This window comes from Otolemur garnettii, unplaced genomic scaffold (genome assembly GCF_000181295.1).
Source record: "Otolemur garnettii isolate 467f Iridium unplaced genomic scaffold, OtoGar3 scaffold00183, whole genome shotgun sequence".
Lineage (NCBI taxonomy): Eukaryota > Metazoa > Chordata > Mammalia > Primates > Galagidae > Otolemur > Otolemur garnettii.
Genome location: NW_003852578.1, coordinates 2892379 through 2914154, shown reverse-complemented (window position 1 = coordinate 2914154; position 21776 = coordinate 2892379).

Genomic DNA, 21776 nt, shown 5'->3' with positions numbered 1-21776 from the left:
GTCAGTTTTCTAAAAGAAGAAATGATGATAATTTTCAAATCACAATTCCTAAATTCAGGAAAAGACAACCTAATCCAGCTAAGCAACTTCTTATTAATGATTTACTTTAAAATATCAGGGTTTGACTACACCAATAAGGAATAGGTAGCTGATGCCAGGCCACTTGGAGTAAAAAACTGTTTCCTCAAACGATGGAAAGTCATTGGAGTTTTAAATAATATTCAGTCAATGATACAAAGTAAGAGATTGAAAAAGAGAGGCAAAGAGGATCAGGGAGACGCAGTGATCAGAGGCTAGAGAAGGGAGTTGTTCCCTTATTTTCCCTGTTTCTAATCATAGGCAAAGTGAAAAAAATGCAGCTGCTCTTAAAAGTTCACTATCTCCTCCAACACGTTCCACTTTATACCAAAAAAAAAAAAAAAAAAAAAAAGGAAAGGAAAAAGAAAAGTGATTGCCATAATTACAATGAGAAAAAAAGTGACGGCTGAGTCTTCCTCCTCATACCTCTAGCTGTGAAACTGATTGATGTTTTTGAAGTTCTCAGGGGCAGCTGCAGGTGCAGTTTCAAAACAAAAAAAAGAGAGAGAAGGCCAGGGAATTACGCAGCAAAATCAGTTTTCCCATAATAAATGGGGAGAGGTTTATGTTAGGTAAGAGTAATACAATAAATACAGTAGATCTGTGAAAGAAAGGGAACAGTTATGTCCAGGAGAGCAGGCAAGGGAGCTTGGCAACAGCGTTCCATAAACTGCAACAGCCAGCAGAAGAAAAACCATTCCCTAGTCCTGCTTCATTATGTAACTAATAGATCTTCTTATCCCTGAAGACCTATTTGCAGCCATTTACTATAATGAGCGATCCAACTTCAATCTTCTAATGTGGAGAACACAGTGAGTAGCCACCTACTTGACCTGAGGTTTTAGTTATGAGGCCTGAAGCAGGCAAAAAACGTGGGTATTGCAGGGAAACCATCAAAATGTAATTGATGCTTGGATTTATTAAAAATAGGAGAAAAATGTATTGTTTTCTGAAGAACATGGAAGACAATAGTACTAAAATATAGCTAAGATATTTGAAAACATGAAAATATTTCTGAGGTAAAACAAAAACATATTTTGGTAGTTTTATCCTTGGATTCTTTTAGGTGTTTCAAGTTTGGGTCTTCAAATAGACAGTACAGGGCTTGCATGTTCATGAACCAAAAAGAATGACTAGGATGGAGGATTATGCTAAACTGAGGCTTTTTTAAAAATGTGAAGTCCAAAATGGCTGACAAGATAATGATCATTGTGAAAGGAAACACTGTCACATGACTTTTGCTTTAGAGAAATGAAAGATTCTTTTAGTCCCTGAGATATCATATCAGTGCCTAAGAGAAATAGCTCTTGAATGAACACACAGAATATAGAGGCAGGATTAAGATAAACATATAAATTCAATTAGTCGTAAGTTGGGAAAAAAAGGAATGATAGAGGTTTCATACTAGATATCAGGATTTACTTTGTTCCCTATCGGGCTTTTAACTGCATGAAAAAAAGATTACAATTATTGAGTTCAACATTTTCTTCCCAGTTCTTAAGACAGGCTTGAATACACAGTAGTACTGGAAAAATATTTGTAGAGCAAACATATTTTCATTGGTATGCATGTACTCTACAAGTAGTTTTTTTTTTTTTTTAAACTCAGGGTTTCTTACATATATGTGTATCTACACACATATAATGCAGATATTATTATTTTGTAATGGCATTGAAGTCCTCCATTTTACAGAATTCTCAGAATTCATTTAATATACTCTATTGCAGGATACTTCAGATGATTAACTCTCATAACTGTGGGACTAATACATCTAGTTTTAACAACTATATGTTGAAAGACTACATCACATCATATGCCTAATATCAAATTTATGGAATATATGTGCACATTTAATATATTAATATATATTATTTCGCTATCTTTGAAAATAGTATAATACATTTTATAAATATCTAGACTGTTAGAGTATTTCTCCACACCTTGACTCTGTCAGGCATATACCTTATTTTCAGTTTTTGTCAAACTAGTAGCTAAATGAAGATTATCTATTTTTATTTTAAATTCAGTGATTGATATGTTCAAAGACTCCATTTTTTAAGATTTTCTTTTATTTTTTGAACTGAATTTTTATGTTTCACATTAATTTTTTGGTGTTTTCCCCTTTGTTGATATACTTATGAGCAAAATGTTCACATTAAAAGTGAATGTCTTCATCAATGTGATATTTTTGTAGTCTCTCAATTGACTTTTTTTTTTTTTTTTGAGACAGAGGCTCAAGCTGTTGCCCTGGGTAGAGTGCCTTGGCATCACCGCTCACAGCAACCTCCAACTCCTGGGCTCAAGTGAGTCTCCTGCCTCTGCCTCCCAAGTAGCTGGGACCACAGGCGCCCACCACAACGCCCGGCTATTCTTTTTTTTTTTTTTTGGTTTCAGCCATCATTATTGTTTGCAAGGCCCAGGCTAGATTCGAATCTGCCAGCTCAGGTGTACGTGGCTTGTGCCTTAGCCACTTGAGCCACAGGCGCCGAGCCCTCAATTGACTTTTTTATGTGTGTGTGTGCATATATATATATATATATATAAAATTTTTCAGTTATCAAGGGCCAAATGAACCAGATTGTCTTTTGTACTTTTCCATCATTGTATGCTACGCTTATGTGTACTTTTTCCATTATAACCATAGACTTTTTTTGCTCTACAAATAATTTTCCCTTTGTCAAAGCATTTCTCTCTTCACCTTATTCAAGCACATAGGTTTTTCTGTACCCAAATTTAAGGGATGCTGTACATGTACCACAAAGAATAGAATGAAAGTATTTTTCTTTGACTTTATGATTTGAAAATCTAGGCCATTAAGATAATAGAAAGAAAGGTCAAAGTCTTAAAAGAGACATCATAAACAAAAGCAATTATTTCCCTATCATCCTAACGAGGGTGAATAATGTCCATGCTGGGTGTTCTGAGGCACAGACAGAGGGAAGTGATGACAGTTTAGAAAGGAAACTCTATGCTCTACATCGCACAGTTGCTCTGGGGTTTGGCTAACATCCCAATTACTTTGTTGATCCCAATCTGAATGCAGAAAGTTATATAAGAGATTTTCCAAGTAGAGCCTAAGGGAAGTTGGGATACACTAAAAAATGAAATGGTGCCTGGTTACATAGGCAAGAAAGCCCTCCAAAGGCCTCAGAGACTGGTATGTTTTATGTTTAACTTTCATGGAGGTTTCAGTGGGACCACTTTAGTGTGTCCCCACATAACATGAGGAAAATAGTTTTCAGACCTGTAAGGTGTATGAAACAGAAGAAAAAGAGAAGTATGCAGCAAACTTTGAGCACTAACTTAGAAACAAATGTGTTGTGGATCTCAGTAAGAGCCTCTGGTACCTTATAACATCAAGGAAAACACTAGCGTTCCTCTGAAACCAGGACAGCACTCAAACATCATTCCATACTCCCTGCTCCAGACTGAGGTGCCAACCTACAGTTTGGGAGAAGGCCCCCCAAATTGATGGAGCGTAGATTTTTGGCAAAAATAAAGATCAGGGACTTGAAATGATAACAAAGTTGATTCATCAATAGTTACATATATCATTTTGTGAACAAAAAATAAACATATCAATCTATCATGTTTCCAATGCTTCGATAAAATCAAATTTAGATTTATATGGTTGAATTTATTCCCCTGAATTTATTTTTCAGAAAGAGTAACAATAAACAAAAAATAAACAAAGCATAAAATAAACATATCAATCTATCATGTTTTCCAACACTTCAGTAAAATCAAATTTAGATTTAAATGGTTGAATTTATTCTCTTGAATTTATTTTTCAGAAAGAGTAAAAAGAGAATCTAAATGTAATGAGTATAAGCCTTCTAGAGGCCTGAGCAACACACCTTTTACCTTTCAGGTGAACTGCATGGATTTCAGACTATAGCTTATTGCCTCCATTCCCAGAAAGCCAGGCTGATGACGAAATACTGCATTCAATCAACTCCTCAAATTTTTGTGTCTTTGATTACTTGGTCAATTTACATTTTTTCCGGAAGGGTTGGGTTTTCCATTCATCTCTTATTTTCATGTGTTATCCTAGTACTTAACCCTTCCTATTAGCATGTAAGTGTCATGCAAAAAGATTCAATACATGTTTGCAGGCCTGGTTCTTTGCTTTTCATATTGTTGCTCATCCACTGAGTTACAATGGCTTTGAATTGGGTATTCTCAATACTCTTCCCAGACTCTTTTTTTTTTTTTCTTTTTACAAATCTATGTGCTTTACCCATCCATATTTCTGCCCTTCTGAGTTCCATTAATACTTTAAGACTGTTTTTTTTTTGGGGGGGGTGCATAATTTACTTATACATCTGCAACAAACATGAATTTATATGAGGCTATTTACATTTTCTTAATTTTTTTTCCCCACAAATTCTGCTAGGGAAGTTATACTTCATATATTATATATGAAGGTGTTGCCTATTTAAATTTAAAATACTTTCAGATTTTGAAAGTCGGGTACATGAAGTGATTTAAGAAGGTGGATCTATACATAGGAGGCTTGTCTATAGTGACCTCTTTAGAAATTGTTCTGTTTATTTAACTCACTTGCCAGGCTCTCAAAAAGGATTTATATAAAATTTTTTGCTCTTCTCTTTCAAATTATTCTAAATCATACTGTGTAGGTCATACACATACTATGGTTTAGGGCATTTGAGACTTTCTTTGCTTCATTATTGTTGGTTATTAGGATAGCGGTGGTTTTCAAGGAAGGCATTATTCTGACTAAACCTGTTCTAGTAGCTTTCCTGGAAAGTTCTCATAATTGAAAGGGGGAAAAAAAAACAATGCAGAGATACCCTTTAATGTTCTAGCAGCTGGAGAATAAAGTTGAAGGACAATTTTTGTTATATTACAGTTACAGAGGTCCATGTTAGATCAGTATGTATTTTAATTCTATCCTCTTCAACCTGGGTTCCTGGCCCAAATGAATCATCCTGTTACGAGGTTTTTTCCCCTCATGGAGCTATTTGGTGGAGGGCTGTGCCTGGATAACCAAATGGAGCAAATAACCCAGATGTTTTATGAGATTTGAAATTACCTCCATGAAATATATTTTCTAAATAAATAATTTTTGTATCACAGTAAATGATTTGAGTCTCCACCATGTGTTTTCAAATTTTATTTTATATTCTTTTCAAGTAAAGATATGAAAAATACTATACCACCATCTATAATGATCCTGAATATAGTTTTCTATACTTGCAGGGATCCCTCTGAGGCATATATTCTCTGCACTATTTTCGCCCAGATAGTAGGTTTGTTTCTCATTAGTTAGGAAAGACAAGTGTGTTTTCCATCACGCTGTGGAACTCTTACCACAAAAAGACAAGCCGGGGAGTTGCACAGCTATAGGTTAATCCTGGATGTTCATTAAAAGTACCAGGTTCTGTCAGTAGAGTGAATAGTGATCATGCACTTCATAGTAGGCTCTGGGGAGGAATCTCTGTTTCAGAAGTGGGTTGCACTTGCTCATTAATAGCATATCTGTCCAAAACAAATAACAAACTCTGAAGCAGGAAGGTGTTACTTTTAACTCATCAAAGCTCAAAGATCCAGGGTAAGAGTTTTGTTTTCTAAAATCCACAGACAAAATCAATGCTAAAAAACACATGACATTTTCCAAAATGGATTCTTAATTGAGGGTAATTTGAGTCATTCATTGTAACCGGAGCTCTGATAATTATGTTAGATGTGAATTTGCAGAATAGCTCACAGAATACATAATAATGCAATACATTTATGTAATGTATACACTTTGAATAAATTTAACATGAACAAAATTTAGAAATATGAAAAGGAAAATAATATTTTATTATTTTATTTTCAAAACTTCAAGTATTAATCTTTTTTTCTGACAGATTAACAAAGAACATTCACAAGGAGCTAATATTTATAGCAGAGGGGAAATGTGTTGAAATTGATGAGATTTACCTTTGAATTGGTCAGAATTTCACACAATGAGCGGAACTCCCTCTCTCTCTCTCACCTTTCCTCTCTTTTACTTTCCTTTTAAACGTTTAATCTCAGCTCTTACCCATTTCACATATATGCTCTAAGATACATGTATTGCTGAGGACTTATCAAAAAGTGTCATTTTTAATATCTCTGTACATTTTATACACCAATATCTCAACTAAAATCTTGTTCTTTCACATTTACCAATTCAAAAACCTCTTTCTGAAATCTTTGAAGAATACATTTGCATGTCATGCTAATATAAATGTTACTGTCAAGTTTTAACATATTTCTAGTATACTGTTTATCATGTTATAATTACTTAACTTTATGCCTGTCTAGCCCAGGCACGTCATGCCCTTTAAGAAGGTCTGGCCCATATCTCTTTCCTTCCTCGTCACTATTAAAAGTCCTAGCCTATGGTGTAGCACAACAATACAACTAAACAGATTAACATCACTGAAAGCTTTGACTTATTTTAGTAAAATCTAAACCTGATATAATATTGTGCATCAGATTATCCTAACAGGCCCTTAACACATATGCAATCAAAAATAAATTATATGTGGTAGCATTTGCCAATTATGTTTCAAATAATTACTGTAAATGGATTCTGAAGTGTCATTTTAATTGCAAAAATACTAATATGTACTTAAAATTTTCAAATTATTTTAAACAAATTATATACTATGATTTAAAATGATAATGCATAAGCATTTTCCTTCAATGGTATTCATTTAATGGCAGTTCTCTGCCATTTTCAGAGCAAATAATAATAATAGCAAGACTAATATCAGCTAACAATTATAGAGGATTTAATGTATGCCAAGCACTGTTTCAAGTAGAATTTAAATTATCTTATTTAATGACTAAAACTATTCTATGATCAGGCAGTATTGTTTTACCTGTTTCACAACATGGGAAACAGAGGTATAGAGGCGTTCAGTAGTCTCACTAAAATTATGATGTGCTAACTGGGAAAACCAGGTTTTAAAAATATGTCGCTTAGCTATCAGAACTTTCATACTTAACCATTTGGACAAGATATACTATTCATCCTCTAGTTTGAGAAAGTGGGAAATTACAAATTCTATGAGGAAGAAATGTGTATTTTTTAAAATACATACTTTCAAAATAAAAATGACACTCGTTTATTTTCAGGGACTATATACACATAGACTTGTGATATGTGGATTTATGCTAAATATTTTTGTTCTCTACTTGGACCACTCTGAGACCAATAGAATAATTTTATTTTTAAAAAAGTACTTAGGAAATTATCTGTAGCTTAAGCACTCAGTATTTCTTCTCTCAAAATGAGGGGTTAGAGCCTAAGTGGGTCTCTTTAGAACCACAGCCTCACAACTGGTTTACACATCTCATAATAATATGTATGTATGTATGGAGTCATAAAAAGTGGAAAAAGTACATATGACTGAAATAATTTTAAAGAAAATATATATTTTATGATCAGAGTTACTAAACATCTAACACAACTTAAAAATGAAAATATCTTTTCCATGTGATTTTTGAGAATCTTTACCAATATACATCAGATGAAGAAAATTAAAACCACTCTGAGTATTTCAAATACTAAACATTTCCTATAGGAAATTGACTTTGAAAGACACAGAAGAGTTAGAAGTATAACACCCAAAAATTAAGCCAACAAAAGACCATAAAGAAAGAAGAGGTAATATCCAGAGCACACAAGATATTAATTTTTTAGGCTGGAGCTCACACACCGGGCTTGCTAAAACACGGCTACGCTCTTCTGCTCTGCTCTAGATTCTCAAGAACAGCAGCAACAAGGAGAAACACTGTCCCTGCTGGGCTGCTGAGTTCAGGAATCTTCCCAGTCCTCTACCGTTTCAGGCATTCACAGCAAAAGCCCTGACCTCTGTTGGTGCTAAAAATGGAGGGTTTTGCTTGTTCTACATTCTCATTTCCTACCGGTGCCACCTGGAAAGCACCTAACAGGAAGTCCATTGGCTTGAGAACTGGGGAAATGCAGTTTGCACATTCTCAGCCCAGCAATACACAGGAGAATTTAGAAAGCAGTGTGTTGGCCTGGGAAACAAATACTAATAACTGATGTGGAACATTACAAGAAAAATTACAGTCTTAGCTTTTATGTCTAGAGCCCAAGGTGCTCTTGTTTTCACATTTGCTTGAAGTTTTATTGGTATCTAGGATATCTTATTTAAAATATAAACTTAGCGTTCTATGGAAGAACATTATAAAATTTGGGTTTTCTTTAGGATTTCTTAGGAATCTTTATGTACCTATTGTAAGTCCTTTTGCTAATTCATTTTGGATTTTAACTGCATATCCAAATAGATATAAATGATCTATTTGAGCACAACTACATTCAGAAGAAAAAACAGCAACTGGACACAAAGCATCTATAGTGCATGTAGTGGCTTCTTTACACTAATATTGTTGAAAGAGAATTCAACCTTGAGAACTTTTAATAGGAATGACAGCAGACCTGACTGTAAAATCCTAAACAGTATCTAGAAATACCAATTTAGCTGATGAAAACTGTCTGCCTGTTTCAATAAGCCTTTAAAATTATGGTCTATCCATTTGAATTACTTGTACCTCTTTATGCCTTACTGCATTGCTCTATAATCTCTTCATACAAATATGTTTTTGTATCAGTTTAAGAATTTTATATGTGCACTGTTATGTCTAAATAAGTAAGTCAAGAAATGTAGTCTTTTAAGTTTGGTGAGATAAAGTTAACTATCACAAACATGCTTTTTTTTTTTAATTATCAGTGAAAACAACTAGAGATTTGTGTGAAAAATTTCACAACAACGATAGATAATTATAAAACCTAAGTATTATTTTCTTATTTTTCTATGGAATTTAAAACCAGTGTGGATTTCATGCAATAAATAGAACGGATATGCTATAGGATATGAAATGACTTCTTCTCACTCGTAGGTTTGTGATCTTGGACACATTATTTAATCTTTCTCTTTCTTACCAGATATTGAACAATTATGTACCAGGTACTGTGTTAATATTTCCTTATGAATAATCTCATTTATTTATCACTACAACCTTATCCCATTATTTCTGTTATGTTTATTTCACAGACATAAAAATTAAAGTTTAGATAGATATCTTACCCAAGGTCAATTCTGGAATCTGTATGAGGTAAGCATGATAATAGATTGCCTCCCTCTTTAAGCTATTGGGATGAATTTTGTTTTCACAGAAAAAAAAGCAGTTAATAACAGATCTTTTTAGAAATCTCATAGGAGATTAGTGAAATAATATATATAAAGTTATGACTACATCCCTGGAACCCCATTAATCAGACAGGGAATTTTCTTCCCATTTCCTCATTCCATTTTCTTATAATAAAACAAAATAAACCAGCAAAGAAAGAGATTTTATAAAAATAGTGTTATTTTTCAATGGCAGATTATATGCATGTGTATCACGAATAAAGTTACAAACTTTTAATAAATTTATTGAACTTTCAAGTTGAACATGTACTTTTATAGACATATCAGAACATAAATGAGTGGATCATTACATAAATAAAAAAATACTTATTATAAAATCAATGGGTTAATTCAATTCCCATCTTGTGGAGGTTTCTGCTTTAATTTAAAAACAAATTTGTTTAATAACAAATTAACATGGACAAAGTACAAGACGATGTGGAGTCACATAGTGAAATAGAAATATTTAAAATTTTTCATTTATTTACTGATTTATTAAGAAATATATTATAAATGGCTGCTAGAATCATTTTCAAATTTTATACTGTTAAACACAAGACATCCTTAGCATTATAACACTAAGCATCCTTGACATTATAATTATATGTGACATTACATTATAGCAGCTTCAGAAGTGTAATAGGCAAACTGCTATATCATGATAGCATATAATTAGATCACCTAAACTAATCTCACAGGCCAGTGACATAGAAGAAACAAAGATCTCTAATAGATCTGTTCTAATTTTGGAGCCAAACTGTGAGCTATGATTACATCCCATGGAAACCTCCTCTGAAGTTTTACTTCCACCTGTAGACCTCCAGGAGATAGTGTACTCAGATCAGCTTTACCAGGATAGCCACCATGACCAGACTTCTATTAAAAAAACAGTTTATGTTTGAAGGTATGAGAAGTCCTCTACTTTGAATGAAGTGTAATTTCTTTTATTAGAGTTCTTCATGTTTCCTAAAACCTGAGGACAGAACACATTAGAAAGACAAGTCTCCCTACTCTGATATGGAGAAATCCCTAATTTGATGATGTAAGGTACCCAAGTGGTTTTCTGAGTTTGCCCTGTTTGGGCTTTTAATTAATTAATTACTTTTCTACACTTATAATTGATAAATTTTCACCTGAATATTTCCTTCAAGACTAATTTCTTTAGCTATTTTAAAAATATTTTTTGCATATTTGGATTTATCATAGATGATAAAATTAAGTCCATAAACTTAGAATTGAACCAAATTTAAAGCTCCTAAAACCTAATAGCTAAAACTTATAATATGTAGAATTTTGAAACAGTAAAAAAAATTCTGACTGCTCTTTTCTCTTTTCATGTTCTAGATTAAAAAAATTGACTGAGGCAGTGCCTGTGGCTCAAAGGACTAAGGCACCAGCCCCATATGCCAGAAGTGGTAGGTTCAAACCCCGCTCCAGCCAAAAACTGCAAAAAAAAAAAAAAAAAAAATTGACCTAAACAATTAAAATAAATCTTCTATGTTGTTTATACTGTGAAGTCAAAAATAGTTATCCCATTCCTGTACATCTTTTGACAGAATTAAATTGCATTTCTGATGTGTCAAACTGGGGAATGTCTTACTGGCTTATGACATGGTGTAACACAAATATCCCAGGTTTACAAATTATAAGCATGTTTTTCTAAATATTAAACACTAGCTGTCAATTCACACTTTTACATAGCAATAGTTTGGATTTTTAAAAAGTGGGAAATAGAAAGTAACATAAGTAATACATGTTCACATAAAGTGTGAACAAGTCTTCTTTTTAAATTTTTCTTACTTATACATGTGTATATTAGGTTTACACTTTTGCCTTTATAGAATTACAAACGCTAAATTTAATGACAATAACAATATTTAACATAAGGACTGAGAACAAAAATCTCATAAAGAACAAATGAAGATGAATACATTCAGAAAAAAATCAGAGGATTGCTGCAACAAAATATTAAGAAATAATAATAGGAATAATGCAAAGAAAGTAGCATTCACAATGTCAGATAGAAGTGTGTCTATTATAGAATACTTTGATCAGTTAACTTCTTATTATTTTTGTTTTTTCCAAAGTCTCAAAACAACATTGTGCTGGGATTTTTAGCCAATACAATTGGACAAGACAAGAAAATAAGGGGCATCCAATTGGGAGCAGAAGAAGTTAAACTCTCTCTTTTTGCTGATGATATGATCTTATACCTGGAGAACCCCAAAGACTCAACTACAAGACTCTTAAAAGTCATCAAAAATGTTATATCTCAGGATATAAAATCAATATCCACAAATCAGTTGCTTTTGTGTATGCCAACAATAGCCAAGATAAGAAGTAAATTAAGGACACAATTCCCTTCACCATAACCCCAAAGAAAATGACATACTTAGGAATATTTCTAAAAAAAGAGGTGAAGGACTTCTACAAAGAAAATTATGAAACCCTTAGAAAGGAAATAGCAGGGGATATCAACAAATGGAAGAATATACTATACTCATGGCTGGGAAGAATCAAGATTGTTAAAATGTCTATACTTCCCAGAGTAATTTACTGATTCAACACCATCCCTATTAAAATACCAACATCCTATTCAAGACTTGGAAAAAATGATTCTGTGTTTTGTATGGAACCAGAAAAAACCTCGTATAGCTAAGGCAGTTCTTAGTTACAAAAAAAAAGCTGGGGGTATTACTATACCAGATTTTAGGCTGTACTACAGGGCCATAGTGGTCAAAACAGCATGATACTGGCACAAAAATAGAGACATAGATATTTGGAATTGAATAGAAAACCTGGAAATGAAACCAACAACATACAACCACCTAATCTTCAATATTTTTCGTATTTTTAAAAAAATTCAGAAACTTTTCTAATTTAGTCTATTCCTTAGAGATATTTGCAATTCAATATTTTATAGTTTTATGATTCTCATTTATAGCATAATATTGGAATTTATATTGATACCACTCTTACATAATGACATGATAATTATATATGATATTACATTACACAATAATTAAAAAAATTGAATTTATTTAATAAAGGTCTTCAAATTTAAAATAAAATAAAAAATACTATTGCAAAGTGCAGTGGGAGCTGGCACTATGGCAGGGCAGAAGGCAGCACAACACACACACACACTTTGATAAATTCATAAAGGAAAGTTCAAGAGGACATCAATTATGAGGTAGAAATAATAACATTCAAATATGATTGAGTTGGAAGAACATAAATAACACAAAACCTGGTGAATCATATAAAGACTAATATCCTCTATCTCTGGTTATCTGCATCTCTTGAAGAGGTTTTCCATACTCCTAGATCTTAGAGAAAATATTTTAAAAGATGTGGAATGTGACCAGATGTGAGTATCAGATCACTAGAGTGGGGCAGCTGAGAAACAAACCTGAAGGAATAAAATGATAAGATTCTGATGAAACCTCAATGATAGACTAGTTTTTAAGAGTTTAATACACAATTACTAATCATTGTCATTACTTAAGCATTGTCCTTAAGCCTCCTCACGTCTCCATTTGTCCTCACAAATAAAAAATCCCTATCTTAAAGGTACATGGAAGTGGCTTTATCCTTTGCAACCTAAACAAGTTTAACACTCTGCTTACTCTAGGACAGCCCTCAGATTTAAATCAATAGATGAATCTATTTGCATTTGTGGGAAAGAAATCTAGTAAAATAAAATAAAATGCAATGTTAGAAAAAAAGAATACGGATGGGTGCTGTGGCTCCTGACTATAATCCCAACACAAGGGAGGCCAAGGCAGGTGGATTGCCTGAGCTCACAGGTTCTAGACCAGCCTGAGCCAGAGTGAGAAGCCATCTCTAAAAATAGCTGGGCATTGTGGCGGGTGCCTGTAGTCCCAGCTACTTGGGAAGCTGAGGCAAGAGAATCACTTGAACCCTAGAGTTTGAGGTTGCCGTAAACTATGATGCTACAGCCCTCCACTATGGGTGACCAAATGAGATTCTGTCTTTAAAAAAGTAAATAAATAAGGAAAGAAAGGAAGAAAGAAAGAAAGAAAGAAAGAAAGAAAGAAAGAAAGAAAGAAAGAAAGAAGAAAAGAAAGAAAAGATCTAAAGGTGTCAGATATATTCACCTGGTCCAGAGAAATAAGTTGGGATGAAAGAGAAGAGGGAATTCTTAGTAAGTAGACGAAACATTCTCATCCTTAGTATATGTAAGAAATACTTCAGTCAATGCCTAACAATTTTCACAAGCCTAATAAGCAAGTTGATTTTATATTCATGTGATGATCCAAATATGTGTCTGGGGGGTGGGGTGTGCATCATATGCGCATATGTGTAATCCGGTTGCTGATTCTCCTGGAGGAAGTGATTCAAGGGGTCTCCTTGAGTCTGCCTCCAGTCAGAAGAATAGAAAAAAGAGAAAGAAGGCATGGTTAAATTTTTAAAACCCTGTTCTGAAGAACAACAGTGATATGTTTTACATTTTTATTTGGGAATTTAAGAGAATGTCCAAATCAATAGGGGAAAGTGGGAGCCAACAGTAGGGAATGGAGGTTGTAAGTTTTCACAAAAGATGAAGAAGGCACTGAGAGGCTGGATTATAAAGACAATTTTTAAATTTGTCGTTAATAGGACTTTGATTTTGCTTGAGTCCCTGGCGTGTTTTGAGTAGAGAAAAGGTATAAAAGGACATGTTTGAAAGCAGCACTCTGAGTGTTAAATGGAGCTGTACATTAAAAAAAACTGGCATCTCAGTCAGGATAAACTTTTTTTTTTTTCCCATTACCTATTTTTATGGGTTTTTTTTCTTCTGGATTCATAACAATTTCACCCTAAATAAATGAGAATTTTGCCTTAATGGAAGGCTGAAATATGTTTATATTTACTACTTATTTCATTTGTATTATATATATATGTAAATATATATAGTTGTGCAGTCTTCCTGCAGGGGATTGGTCCCAAACCCATGCAGATAGCAAAATCCAGTGATAATCAAGTCCTTTGTATTGTCATATGCCATAGTATACGGCACATGTTATATGCACAATTACAGTATTCCCTACCTCCTTTCACTTGGATTTGTTCACTTTAGAAGTCCTGAAATGTAAAGGCTCATGGTCTCAATTTTATTTTACCTAGAAGAGGATATATATCAGTTATGGAAAAAAGATAAGAATAAAATTCTGCTAGAAGCACTTTTACAAATCTTCTACTTCCCCGGTAAAAGGACAGACTAAAAGCCGTTGCTTATGCCTTTTTCAATTCTTTCAATATTTGCCAGATGCTTGTAGTTGCAGCACTCTCTAACACATTATGGATGAGACACTGGAAAAAGAGAGTGATGGATTTTTGATACCATCTCTCAGTCACTGTCAGTTTTTGAACTGCCAGTTCTGCACTTCTAATAATATACAGTTGTCCTTTCAGCCAGTATGTTACTGAGTACCTGCAATAAGCTAACTTGTATCTACATAATTCCCACATGTCTTCCTGTGATAACTGCAGGGGATTGGTCCCAAACCCACACAGATAGCAAAAGCCACTGATAATCAAGAAGTCCCTTGTATGTAGTGCCATAGTTTTAGCATATCACCTGTGCGCACCCTCTTGCATACTTTAAATCATCTCTAGATTACTTCTAATACCTAACATGGAGCCAACGCATCACTTCACTTCCTTGGATTAAACACAGTATGTGACAGGAGTTAAATCATTTTGCTTCCTTGAACTTTGTGGAATTAAAAAAATACAAATTTTTAATCTGTGGTCGGTTGAATCTACATATGCAGTATCTGGAGATATGGTGGGCAACTGTACAGTAGCTACTACCTCACTTAAGTCTCACAGCAAATCTATATGGTAGGTACTATTTCCATCTCTATTTTATAAATGTGGAGTTTGAGAAACAGAAAAGTCAAATAAATTTTATAAAATAGCACAGCTAGTAGGCAGAGGAGCTAGAGTTCCTGTCTAGGGAATCTGATCATGGTATCCTTGCTCCACACTACACCAGGAGCCTGCTTTTCACTGTATGAAAAAAAACAATCTGCTCTTTTTCAAGCCACTGTGAATAGATTTCCTGCAACATTCAGGGGAAGATCATCTTTAACTGATGCAATTTTATTTTTCTTTAGCATATAGAATATTAGTCTTTTATGAGATCTTATTTTAACGACATACTTAAAAAGAAAACCTCCCCAAGTACAGTATTCTTCTAATACTATTAATTTCATGGAGTTTTTTGTAAAAAATTATTTTGAAATTTTTTTAAAATAGCGAAATAGATACCGAATTTTTTTCAGTGGCACTCAATGGATATAAATGTAAATTCTATTTAAATCAATGCTACAAAATATAAATATTGTATACTGAAAACCTACTTTATGCAATTTTAAAATTTCCATTTTCATCCATATTTCTCATTGATTTGTCTATTTTCACACCAACACAGTATGGAATAGTATGTAATTATAGAATAAAATTTATAGACAGTAAATTACCACCACTTTTATTTGAACCATCTAATGTATCTGTTCCTGTCAAGATCACGGAGGTCATCACTGTTTTTACATTTTCTTAGGCTACTTCCTCATCTTTATTTTGAAATGAAAACCAGTTTTTTGGCGGGGCATAGTGGTTGACACCTGAATCCCAGCACTTGGGAGGCCCAGGCAGGTTGATTGCCTGATCTCACAGGTTCAAGACCAGGCTGAGCCAGAGCTGGATCTCATCTCTAAAAAAAACAAGGTATTGTGGCCAATTGATGCCTATAGTCCCAGCTACCCGGGAGTTTGAGGCAAGAGGATCACTTGAACTCAAGAATTTGAGGTTGCTGTGAGCTAAGTTGCCACCAAGGGTGATGAAGTGAGACTCTGTCTCAAAAAAAAAGAAAGAGAGAAGAGAGAGACAATGAAAGAGAGAGGGAAAGAAAATCAGTTTGTCATGTATACACACACACACACACACATACCTCGTTCTTCAATTATTTGAAAGGTCATATGAAGTGTGTAGATTAATTTAATATTTTTGGGTATTCAAGCTATTCATGGCTTAAATGATATTCAGTCTCTACTCCATGAGAAGACATTTTCCATTTCTTATTTTCAACAACTTAATAACATTTAAAACTCTAAAAATATTGACAGTTATAATTTTAAATAAAATTTTGTCTAGAAATTTTATCTTTTGGTTTTAAATCCCACATGTAATGTTTTATTATATTATATTTAAAAATTGTTCTATGTACAAGTAGACTTTTGTTTTAGGATATTAGTTTGGAACCTAGCAATCTATTAAATTTCCCTATCATTGATAAAATGCTTAACCTAATTATATTTTCAAAATTCAAATATACTTTTCAAGTAATAAACATTGTAATATCTCCTTCCAAATTTAATTTTTCCTTATACGCATTTCTAATTACATCTCCTGAATGCTAAATAATATTGTCAATAGTTGGAATTTATTTTGTTTTTATTTTGAATGGGACTATTTCTGGTGTTTATAATTTTGAAGGCTTTTTTGATTAATACATTTATATCTATTTCTATAAATTCTCTCAACTAAAGGGATTATCCATTTATTCCAAATTTCATGACATTTAATCAAAAATGTTTATTGAATTTTTGACATGCTTTTTAGAATGTATAGAAAGAATTGCATATTGTAATCTAATAACATAATTGATCATGGCAATGCATGTCCTCATATTGAATGCTCCTTGCATTCTTGATAAGATCATTGTATGTATGTATGTATTAATTTATGTATACATTGTATGTATGTATGATCATTAATGTATGTATATATGTATTTTAAGTACGTATAATATAGATTTATGATCATTGGTAAATATATCAATGTAGGTGGTTAAAAAATATATCTGCATATTTGTGGTAGCTTTTTTGTAAATACTCTGTATGTGTCTATTAGATATTGATAAACTTTCTAACATTGTCATCAATTTATAATATTTATATTTTCCTAGAAAGTTATTTACATAGTCTCGATCACAGTAATATTCTAATTCTCTAAATTCCATCTAGTTCAAAGATTATTTCTTTATTCTGCTTTATATTTCTTGACATAATACTTTTAGAACTTGATTCTGTGTGCTAATTTTTTTTAATTGTTCACTCTTTACCAAGGAACAATTCTTTTTCTTGAGTTTTATTTTTAATGTTAGGGGTTCATTGAGAGTACAGAGAATTTGGTTACATTGATTGCGTTTGTTAGGTAAAGTCCCTCTTACAATTGTGTCCCACCTCCCCAAGAGGTATGCCATACACCATAAGCTCTCATCCCCACCATCCTCCCCTCTCCCTGCTCCCTTGTTCTCCTGCCCCCCACCTTGAATTGATTGGGGGTTTTGTCTTATGAGGGTTTATTAGATTGCCTATTGGCTTCTTGAGCATCTACTCCATTCTTGTGACACTTTACTGAGAAGAATGGGTACTAACTTTATCCAGGGTAACACTAAGGATGAAAACTCTCTTTTTTAATGGCTGATAGTTTTCCCTAGTATACATAGGAAATAGCTATTTCATAGCTTATTAATTTATTCCTGGGTTGGTGGGCATTTAGGTTCTTTCCACATTTTGGTGATTGTGAATTGAGCTGGGATGAACAGTCTAGTACAAATGTCCTTACAATAAAATGATTTCTTTTCTTCTGGGTAGCTGGCTCGTAATGGGATTGTAGGATCAAATGGGAGGTCTAATTTGAATTATTTGAGGATTCTCCACATTAGCAAATGGAAGGAAGATCATTCCATGCTCTTGGGTGGGACCCAAAGAAGTAATTCTTGAATTATACTTATTATTACCATTATTAGAATTGTCCTCTGTTAATCCTTAGAAATTTCATTAGAAACAAAATCATATTTTAATAAAATAGTATATTTTGGGGTCTCTTTTTATCAATTTTTGTTTAGTATATTGTGATTTCAAATATGAATATTACAAAAGTTATTTTACTAATACTTGCAATAATCCATTTTCCTAACTCATATTAATTTAACATTCGTAGTAAAAATAAATGCAAACCATTAGTATGATCAACATGTTGGTACCGCTTACAGACTAAATATAATTTGCCTATGAAAAAAGAACATTAAAATAATTCTGTACATTGTTTGTAGTTGGCAGCTTCTTGTATTTAAATTCCATAGGCTATTTTGAATGCTTCAATTTACATTTATGCATTCCATCCTCATAAAAGGCAAAAAATTAAGAGCCTCAAAAAACATCATCTCCAGCTTGACTAGTGAGGCATGACAGTACAAGCAGAAGCGGCAATAATCTCCTGGAGTTTCATCCATCAGTGTTAGCATTTACTGAGGAGCACCATTTTTAAGATGAAAAATTTATATTTTCATATCTAATTAACTATTTCCTCTTATAGCACTGCCAGAAGTCAAGTTTCTAAGTTTTGTTTTGTTTCAGATAAAAACAGTATTATTTATGCTATTTTAGTAATAAGATCTACATCAAGAATACCTCTAATGCCTGATTATTGGAGACCTCTATTGTAAATTTGGGGATATAGTTACCTTTCACATTTAGCCATCACCATTAATAAATGATTATCACATAGAATATGCTGAGTTATTTTATGAACAATTTCCTATGTTCTCCCTCAGATATTATATTTGCTCTTTGATGTACTTTAAGAGACAGAGAGCATACTCCAGATATATTATATATAATATTTATAGATTACATTATATGTTATATCTATTATATATTAACATAATATTTATATTGTATATAAATATATTTAGTACCTTATATAATTATTGTATATATTATTACATATTACTTTTGATCCACTCATTAATTGATAAACAATTAGATTGATTCCATCTCTCTAATATTGTGAATTGTGTCCAACAAATGTGTGATTGCCAGTGTCATTTTGATTAATGACTTCTTTTCTTTTTAGTAGAAGGTAGATACCCTGTAGGAGGATTATTTTTGGATTGAATGGTAGGCATATTTTTAGTTCTTTGAGGAATCTTCATATTGTTTTTCATAGAAGTTATACTAATTTATATTCCTACCAACAGTTCAAAAGTATTCCTTTTAACTGGATCCACTACAACATTGATTGTTTTTTGACTTTTTAATGCTGGCTATTTTGACATGGGTAAGGTGGTATCTCACTATTCCTTTAATTTACATTTCACTGATGATTACTGCTAGCGGACATTATTTCAAATATCTGGTGGCCATTTGTATATCTTCATTTGAAAAATATTCATGTTGTTTGCCCACTTTTAATAGTATTAGTATTTTCTTCCTGATTTTTTTAATTTCTGATAGATTCTGGATATTAATCCTTTGCATAGTTTGTGATATTTTCTTCCATTCTGTAAATTGTCTATTTAGTTTGTTGATAATATCGTTTGCTATGTTGCATTTTTTTACTTTATGTCCAATTTATTTTATTTTGCTTTAGTTGCATTTGCTTTGGGGGGTCTTTATCATAAATTATTTGCCTTGGTAAATGTCCCAAGAAATTTGTACTAGGTTTTCTTCTAGAATTTTTATGGTTTCATATCTTACATTTAAGTCTTGATCTATTTTAAGGTGATTTTTGTATATTATAAGAGATAGGAATCTGGTTTCATTCTTCTGTGTCCAGATCAGTAAGGTTTTCTACTAGTGCTTATTTTAAGAATGTAAGTTGAAATTTCTTTTTAAAATTTCACTCTATCAAGGGGAGGTGGAAACATTTTTACTTTATCCTTCAGTTTTGTTAGTGGACCTTTTGTTTCAGAAAGTTGGAATTTATCAGAACCCTGTGTTCCTAGATAGTAATGATGGTCGAGAAATCCCCTATTTTTACCCATTTAAGAAAAGGCCACCCTACTCTGAAATATTATAAGGTAAAACTGATTGCCATCTTTCTAGGAAGAATCCCTAATGTCTCCTTTGTTCATCTGCCTCTGTAAAATCTCAAACTCTCCTTTCTTTGAGATGTGGTTCATTAATGAACATGGACCCCATTACATGAATAAAATCATGTTTGTAATGGTCCTAAGAATTTACTTCATAGTTTAATGCAAATACATAGGATCAGGTCTTATTTTTGGATCACTATTTCTCTCAGGTAATGAGATCTCTCAGAGCTCTTTAATTTGAGATCCAAGGACAATTTTTAATCCGTGTTTTGAATTCTTGTGTATCAGTGTACAGTCAAGATTGAATTTTGGTATTTTTTTAAATACTCTTGGTTCTTATGCCAAGTTCTTCTGGCTTCTGGGGCTGATCATTGGTAAGATCTGTAAGCAGATTAATGTTTTATAAAGGTCTCATTTCTATGGAGTACATGAAGGCACAGAATATGGTTTTCTAGTCATTTTTATTTGTGAATTTGTCAATTTTGAGCTTAAAGAACATAAGAAATTCATATCCACTGGAAGGCAGATATCTACACTGGTGAGTTTTGTATTTTTTGTGTTTATGTTTGACCTATAATTGAGTCAGGAGTTTCATAATTGGGCCTATAAGCTGATGTAGTTATGTGTGTGTGTTTATGTGGGTGTATGTTTCCATAATTTAGAAAATCTCACTGGGCATAATATTTTCCTATCTGCAGATAGTTTACCAAATTAGATGACAAATGTCTTTTAAAGAAGCTTTATTCTTAGTAGATTAGAGATAAATAAGCAGCTACATATATTGAATATTTCTTATGTTATTTCTATATCAAGCATAAGATTATGAAGAATATAAACTCATATTTAACCAAATTGAATCATTATTCTGACAAATTTTATTTCAGTAATATATTCTGTGTGCGTTATCTGAAAGATATTTTCCAAGATTGTTACATAACTTAAAATTCAGGTTGACACTAATTCACCCTAATTATTATGGATATTCATTAGAAATAATGACCACCTAATCGAAGATATAATACTGAAAGACTAATAAGTATAATTTAAAGTTTATATGCTTTTGCTTCCTTTATATTAAATAGTGACAGTATAATTTTGAACTATTGCTATGTGTTCATTTTTACACTTGTTTAAAGTTTTACTTCAAAGAATATATTTTTGTTAATGGAAAATGACAGTGATTTTTCGTAAATATTTGATGTCCAAAATGCAAAAGAGGAAAATACAAGATCTGAATGAATACAGAAAGTTGTAGAGGGTTTGTAGAGAGGACATTCTATTAATTTTAATAAATGTTAGTTACTTTTGATAGATGGTTTATGTCAACTTTATAATGCCTTTGATTACTTAGGAAAATAGAGTTTCCAACTTAAGAAAGAACCCAGGTTATTTATCATTACATTACCTTCTATCTTTACTTTAAATCTTTAAAACTTTTGGTTAAATGGGTACCAAATATTTATTTGCAGTCTATGATTTTATTTTAACCAAATTTCTAGAGCTCCCAACAACTTTTAATATTTTACTTTTGCCCAATAAAATTTGAATGATATTTACTGTACTTAAGTTGCTTAGCCTTACCTTGGTTA